The sequence below is a fragment of the Cyprinus carpio genome, chromosome A8 (genome assembly GCF_018340385.1).
Source record: "Cyprinus carpio isolate SPL01 chromosome A8, ASM1834038v1, whole genome shotgun sequence".
In the NCBI taxonomy this organism is placed as follows: Eukaryota; Metazoa; Chordata; class Actinopteri; order Cypriniformes; family Cyprinidae; genus Cyprinus; species Cyprinus carpio.
Genome location: NC_056579.1, coordinates 7263194 through 7270242, shown reverse-complemented (window position 1 = coordinate 7270242; position 7049 = coordinate 7263194).

Sequence of the window (7049 nt, the reverse complement as noted above, 5' to 3'; positions counted from 1 at the left end):
TACATTTTTATAATTTATAACAATAAATTATTATTAAAAAAATACATACAAAGTGTAAACATACCAAATTTTCTTACATTTTATAAAATGCATAAATATAAAAAAGGTTTTAAAAGCTTACCTCTTCATCCCTTGTATTCACGTCCACTTTCTTGGAGTGGATGGCCTTGCTGACGTGTTCGATGTTGTTCTCTCTGCAATAGTCGAAAATATTTTTGTCCTCTTCCCTAAAGTCAAACACAACAAGAGTGCAAAGCAATGATCACACCAAACCTTTTACGAAATTTCATAGAGATTAAAGAACAACTGAAATAGCATTAAATAACAGTAGGGAATTAAGAAACAATTGTTTAATCTTAAATATTACATAACCAGGGTCTGTGCTGTCGCTAGAAATTCTGGGCCCAGTAAATGTGTATTGCTGAGCGATCAACCAAGAAGGAAGATAATGCCACGCTAAACAGATGTAAACAGGTGCAGCATGCCACAAAAATCATGTTACTGGCAGGCGTCTCATGGTCACACGTCATCCAACTCTGTGGATGTGCATTCTCAGGAGCCTGGCGCTAACCACAGCAGTTTTAATTATTTTCTGCTCTAATCACCTTGTGTCATTTGGGCCAAGCCAGGCATGGCAGAGCGAGAGATCGAGAGAAAAGGGTTATAGGGGATGAGGTACAGTTGGTTGGAGAAATCTCATTAAGAGATTTACCCCTGCCCCTCTTGCCCATGCAGGATGGCAGATTAATTGCATTTGGAGCACTATTGTGTGGCCGCCCCTCACTCTCATTACAAGGGCAGGGCAGATGAGACTGGCAGCGGACGGGACCTTTGTGCCTGAGATACAGGAAACAGACAGATTGGCCAACCTAAAATTAACTGATTTGAAAAGTATGCGAGACAGAAAAAGGGCTTGAAGATCCATGATATGCCAAGCATCGAGAACCTCTTGCTTAAATTTCATATACCTCAAAAAGATAAATTTTCATATTCAGAACAAAATATATATCAATAAATCTAGAGAAAGTACAAAAAATTTCTTGCGGTAAGACAAAAACATTTATAGCAGTTTCCATAAATATGGTACAAAAAAAAAAATCAAAACGAAAGTTAAAAGGCAAATTTTATAAAATTGATAAATCTGAATGGAAAAAAACTATAGAATGGTTGTTGGAATTTATTGTTTTCAAAATGAAAGTTAAATATGCAAGAATTTATAAGAAAAATAAAATAAAATCCCTACAGAACAGATAACGGTGGTAAATTTAGCTTAAATTCAGCAAATTTGTAAAACATGAATTTAACACAAGATTATGTCACAAATGTGTTTTTTTTATTTAAACTGTTTAAAGCTACTTTTTTCATGCTTATGTCTTACATTTATATTATGGCAATCAGAATCATATTTTAATTGTATTCATGAAGGTCAAGACTTCTGCTTACATCATACATGTATATAATAAAATAGTTTATCCAACATACTGTATCTAACAGTTCTAACAACAAATTAAAAAACAAATTTGTGCTTTAAATAAGCAATGGTACACCAAAGTGCACAGTTATCATGGAAAGTAGCTTATGCCCATATATGTGTGCAGTAAACCTGATCTCATCTCACTTGTAGTAAATAAGGCTGAATATGTGAGTGTGTGGTCTTACCGTGACCCAGTGTGTCTGTGCCATGTGGGCATCATTCGTCTCCCGGGGCAACTAATCAATAAAACTGCTCATTCGTCAGACTGATGCTGGCCTGTGCTCCTAAAGCCCAAGTACACACACGCTTACACCTGATTAATGGCCCACTGATAAACGACATGGCATCAGCAATGCCGCTGAGCATGCTGGGAAGGTCACTGGCTACTCTGTCATTCCGCACAGTTTGATCAACATTTTCTGATTAGTGAGAGACCAAACAAAAGATCTATGTTGATGTTTTCACACATAGACTCAAATGCAGATTATAGAGGTGAATCTGTGTAAATCTTCAAATACAAAAACAGATAATACAATATTATAAACAATTCTTCAATACATAGGATGAGACCTTCATGCTCACCAGGCCATGTTAAAGAGATAGTAAAAGAATTGACTTCCATTGTATATCTGTACATACAATGGAAATCAGTGGGAATCGAAACTGTTTGGTTATCAACATTCTTCAAAATATTATCTTTTATATTCCAAAGAAGAAAGTAAGACACAGGTTTGGAACACCAATGGGGTGAGGAAATGATGACAGAATTTTCATTTTGGGGTGAACTATCCCTTTAACATCATCAATCAGTGACGGGCAGAGCTGACATATACACACGGACAGATGCCACATCTCGTCCAAAATGCACTGCCCTCCAAAATAGGCCGATATTCTGAAACTGACACCTCTGCTCCCATCAATCAGATCAGATCAATCTGACTCATCTCTCTCCAAGGCATCCTCACAGAATTACTCATCTATCATGCATTCTTTGGAGGAGAAAGCTTCCATATTTGCAACTCCTGCAGAAGTACGGGATTATGCAGCTTGGCCAGTTGTTTCCAAAGTGAGTTTAAGCAAAAAAAAAAAAACAAGACATGGCCTTGGAGTTACAGGTCATCTGGTGTAGCAATCGGGCAATGCAGAAGTCATTATGACTCTTTAATCAAATGCTAACGAGAGGTTTGAATATGCAGGAGGCCTCTCAATCATAGAGCTTAGAAATTGGAAAGCAGTGAAGCAGTCTGCATGGCAGTCAGATTGGGTCACGCCCGAAATGGGCCGCTCAGCGAGCAACAAATGGGAGGAGAGGAGGGGGAACAGGATGTTAATTGCTTTGGTTTTCCATCCCTAGTGAACGACTCACATTCTCCTGGGACATGTCAACTTGGGGAATGAACCCCTGTTGCACTGATCCTTCCATATAGTTCTTTCATCCATCCAAGCCTGGATCCATTTTACATTCTTATCATTGATATAATCATAAAATAAGTAATTAAACTCCACCGACTCCTGAGGCCTCTTCACCCCAATGCTTGCATACTAATATTGTTAATTTAAGAGGTAAAATCATGTGAATTCAGCCCTTAATTTGTCTTGTTAAAGGGAAGAAGCAACGGGGCGTCTGGTATGTGTGTGTTCCATGAGCAAGAAAATGATTTATGCCTCACTGATGCAAAAGTGATCACTGGATAAAATTAAAAAACTGAAGGAAATTATGATAAAATACTCATATCCATAAGCAGGATTTGTTACCTTATCTTTTCCTCTTGGTATAGAGAGCTAACTGCTGGCCCGCCAAATCCAGTTTGCTTCTCTCCTCCCCTTCGCTCCGACAACTGAAAGAAAGACACAAAGTATTATGTCTGGCACCAAGAAGAAAAAGGGAACTTTGTATAATGCTCACATATGAAGCATAGAGATTCATTTAAATGTCTTAAAGGAATACTTTGCACAAAAATGAATATTTGTTAGAAATATACTCACACTCAGGCCATCCATTCTTCATCTGAACAGATTGGGAGAAATTTATCTTTATATCACTTGCTCTCCAATGGATCCTCTGCAGTGAATGGGTGCCATCAGAATGAGAGTCCAAACAACTGATAAAAACATCACAATAATCCACAAGTAATCCACACCACTCCAGTCCATCAATTAACATCTTGTGAAGTGAAAAACTTCATGTTTGTAAGAAATAAAACTATCATTAAGGTCGAATATCCTGATTCAGACAACTTTTTCACTAGAGAAAGCAATATTATGGATAGAGGACTATTTTAACCAGAAGCAACGTATTAAAGTTAAAAACATCTTCAAATGAAAATCACCCCATAATTTACTTACCCTCAAGCCATCCTAGGTGTACATGACTTTCTTCTTTCAAAAGAATACAATCGAAGCTTAATACAATCCTGCTGGAATGCCATTCTTTCATGTACAGTATGTGCGTATCAATTAGCGGAAGCTAGAGATTACAGTTTCTAAAGTTATAAATATGGAAATTTTTCTTACAAAAACGCATCGATTCACTTCAGGAGGCCTTTATTAACCTCCTCCCCCTTCCCTCCCCCAGGAGCCGTGTGGAGCACTTTTTATGATGGATTGGCGCAGTTTATTGGACTTCTATTTGAATATTGAATATCACCCATTCACTGCCATTAATATAACTCCGATTGTATTTGTCTGAAAGAAGAAAGTCATATACACCCAGGATGGCTTGAGGGTGAGTAAATCAAGGGGTAATTTAAATTTTTGGGTGAACTATCCCTTTAATGATGTATTTGTTCATAACAACCACATAGCTTTTCACTTCAAAAGCCATTAACTGATGACCTGGAGTCATGTAGATTAATTGTGGATTATTGTGATGCTGTCTATCAGCTGTTTTGATCCACTTGGATCCATTGGTAAGCAAATTATGTAATGTTAAATTTCTCCAAACCTATTCCGAAAAACAAACTCATCTACATCCTGGATGGCCTGAGGGTGAGTACATTTTCAGGAAACCATTGCTGAACCATTCCTTTAAACATCTAAAAAGCACCTGGCGAACAAACAGGACATGAAAGTATATGAAAACAAAATAACACAACAGTAGCCCAAAGGAGTCACTCTCAGAAACAGAAAGCTACAATACACCTCCATTAAGCTCAAACATGACAGAAAACTGGCAGGATGCTGCACACGTTACTAAACTTGTGCTAGACAGGTTTTGTATTTTTGACGTTGTTGTATTCACTTTTCATACTTTTTCAGTCAGAACATCATTTGGCAACAGCAAGAGAGAGCACACAAAGGACCACTGGTGAAACCCACTGAGGAATGGATTAATATTGCATTGTGCAGCCAGCCAGCTCTATTATACAGCAATTTTAATTCAGTGACATCAAAATATTACCGTTTTGAGCAGAAAAGTGCTGCATCTGCACTTCTGCTTGAATAGTAGGATTGTATTAAAATACCGTAAATCTGTGCACTTTTCTTTTGTTCCTCCACAGCAGGTGCACAGGAGGTCATGAATAAGCTATTGTCTCTCCTCCCTCCCCAGCTCTCACTCTATCTCGTAATGGAGCTTCCTGCCCTCTTTTAACACGCTAACACAATCAGTTCATTCTGTAAGGTGGGGAATTTGTTTATGTGCTTTTGTGCCCGTCTGGAAGGCAGTCAGATTGCGTGACCTGCAGGAGTATCAGTGAAGGGGATGTGTCTGCTCTGACACGGGGATTATGAGATTATTAAAAAGCAATAAGGCATAAGGAAGATAGATATGAAGATAATAAAAAAGCAAAAGAAAAAGAAAGAGAGTAAAGGAAATTAGAGATAAAGGAAAGGGGTTTGAGTTAAACTTGACTCATATATTTGAGATATACTGTAGATGGAGTTTGTCTGTATAAAAAAATTTCCTCTTACACAGACAGTAGAGAGTGACAGAAAAATTATTGGAGAGAGAAAACTAATAAATTGGGGACACATTGCAAACTGGACTTAAACCTACAACACCCACATAAGCAACATGACTCAACAGAGCATATGCAGATATGAACCACTCAACAGGAGTGGATAGTAGCAACATAAAGTTTTGCTTAAACATGATTGCATAATAATTTCAGTGGAATTATATAATATACACAAATCATCTACAGCTCCAATAGAAAAAACACACAAATGTAGCAACTCAATAAAAACACTGGGATATTTTTCTACTACATATTTGGAAGGATGCACAAATGGGACACCTGCACAATCAGAGACTGCCCTCTTCTGGACATGTTATTCAGTAACATTACAGCACAATGCCTATAGTTTTACCAAAAGGCAGATCCACTTAAAATAAGTAAAGTTTAATTGCAAAACACACTTATTATGCTTCATCTGACAGCAAAAAAGTTAATCTCTCAAAACAGCACAATGCAGATAATTTTCCATGATTTGTCTGGATGGACTGGAACTTGTGGACTTGAGAATATCAAAACATCAGTACATCAAACTATTTAATTGCAAAAGAGCAAGAAGAATCTTGTTTTCCATCCCCTCATGCAATGGCCCCTACAGTAGGTTTAATCTTTACCTTCTGGCTGCCTTCTGGATCCAGGGCACATACACAGGACACGTACTCCTGCATGGCCTGCTCCGCACTCATGTCCCCCAGCTGTTTCCATGCTGACCTGTGAACAAGAAGCACTCTGTTGGACTTTTTTTTGGACCCCCCCCCAAAAAAAAAGCTCAAAGGGAATTTACATTTATATTAATTTATTAAGCAGTCGACTTTATCCAAAGGATTATAAATGAGGAAAATCATAAGCAATTTGTCATAAGAGCCAACAATACTCATAGTACTATTCACAAACTGACTAGACTTCTGAAGACTTTAAATGTCACCGTCAACAATGCAATGAGCCCAAATCAAAATTCAAGATGCATCAAGAAATGCATGGCTTGTTAAGACACTAACCATTTTCTCTGACCCTCAGAATCGAAGAAACCAGGTTTTGGTGTATTGCACTTTCCAACTTTGACCTGTCAAACATACGTTTATTAATATATTTTTGGTTAACTTAATGCTCAAATAATGTCAAATATTTGGATATTTTATTTTATTCATAGGTGAAGTTCTCTTTATAAATGACTTATAAATGACGTATAATTTATTATATATATATATATATATATATATATATATATATATATATATATATATATTCTTGAATTACACACACAGTAGAGAGTGACAAAATTTAATGGAGAGAGAAAAAGGTAATAAATTGGGGTCATGCTGCAGACTTGATATAAACATACTTCAATAACATAAGCCCCACATCTCAACTAATATAGTCAATGTTTACTTAATAATAATTACTGTCAAATGCCCAAATAACTGGTTCCAGTGCCAGATGTTCATACTCCAGAACCAACAGGCATCTAACATACCTTTTACAAAACATTACCATGTCAACCATATAATTTGTATCAAAACACTTTTACTAGACATATTTTGTTGACATGCATAAGTACATGTAGGTTTTTCAAGAACACTATAAAATATATATTTTATTTTAGTTGGAGGTAGATGTCA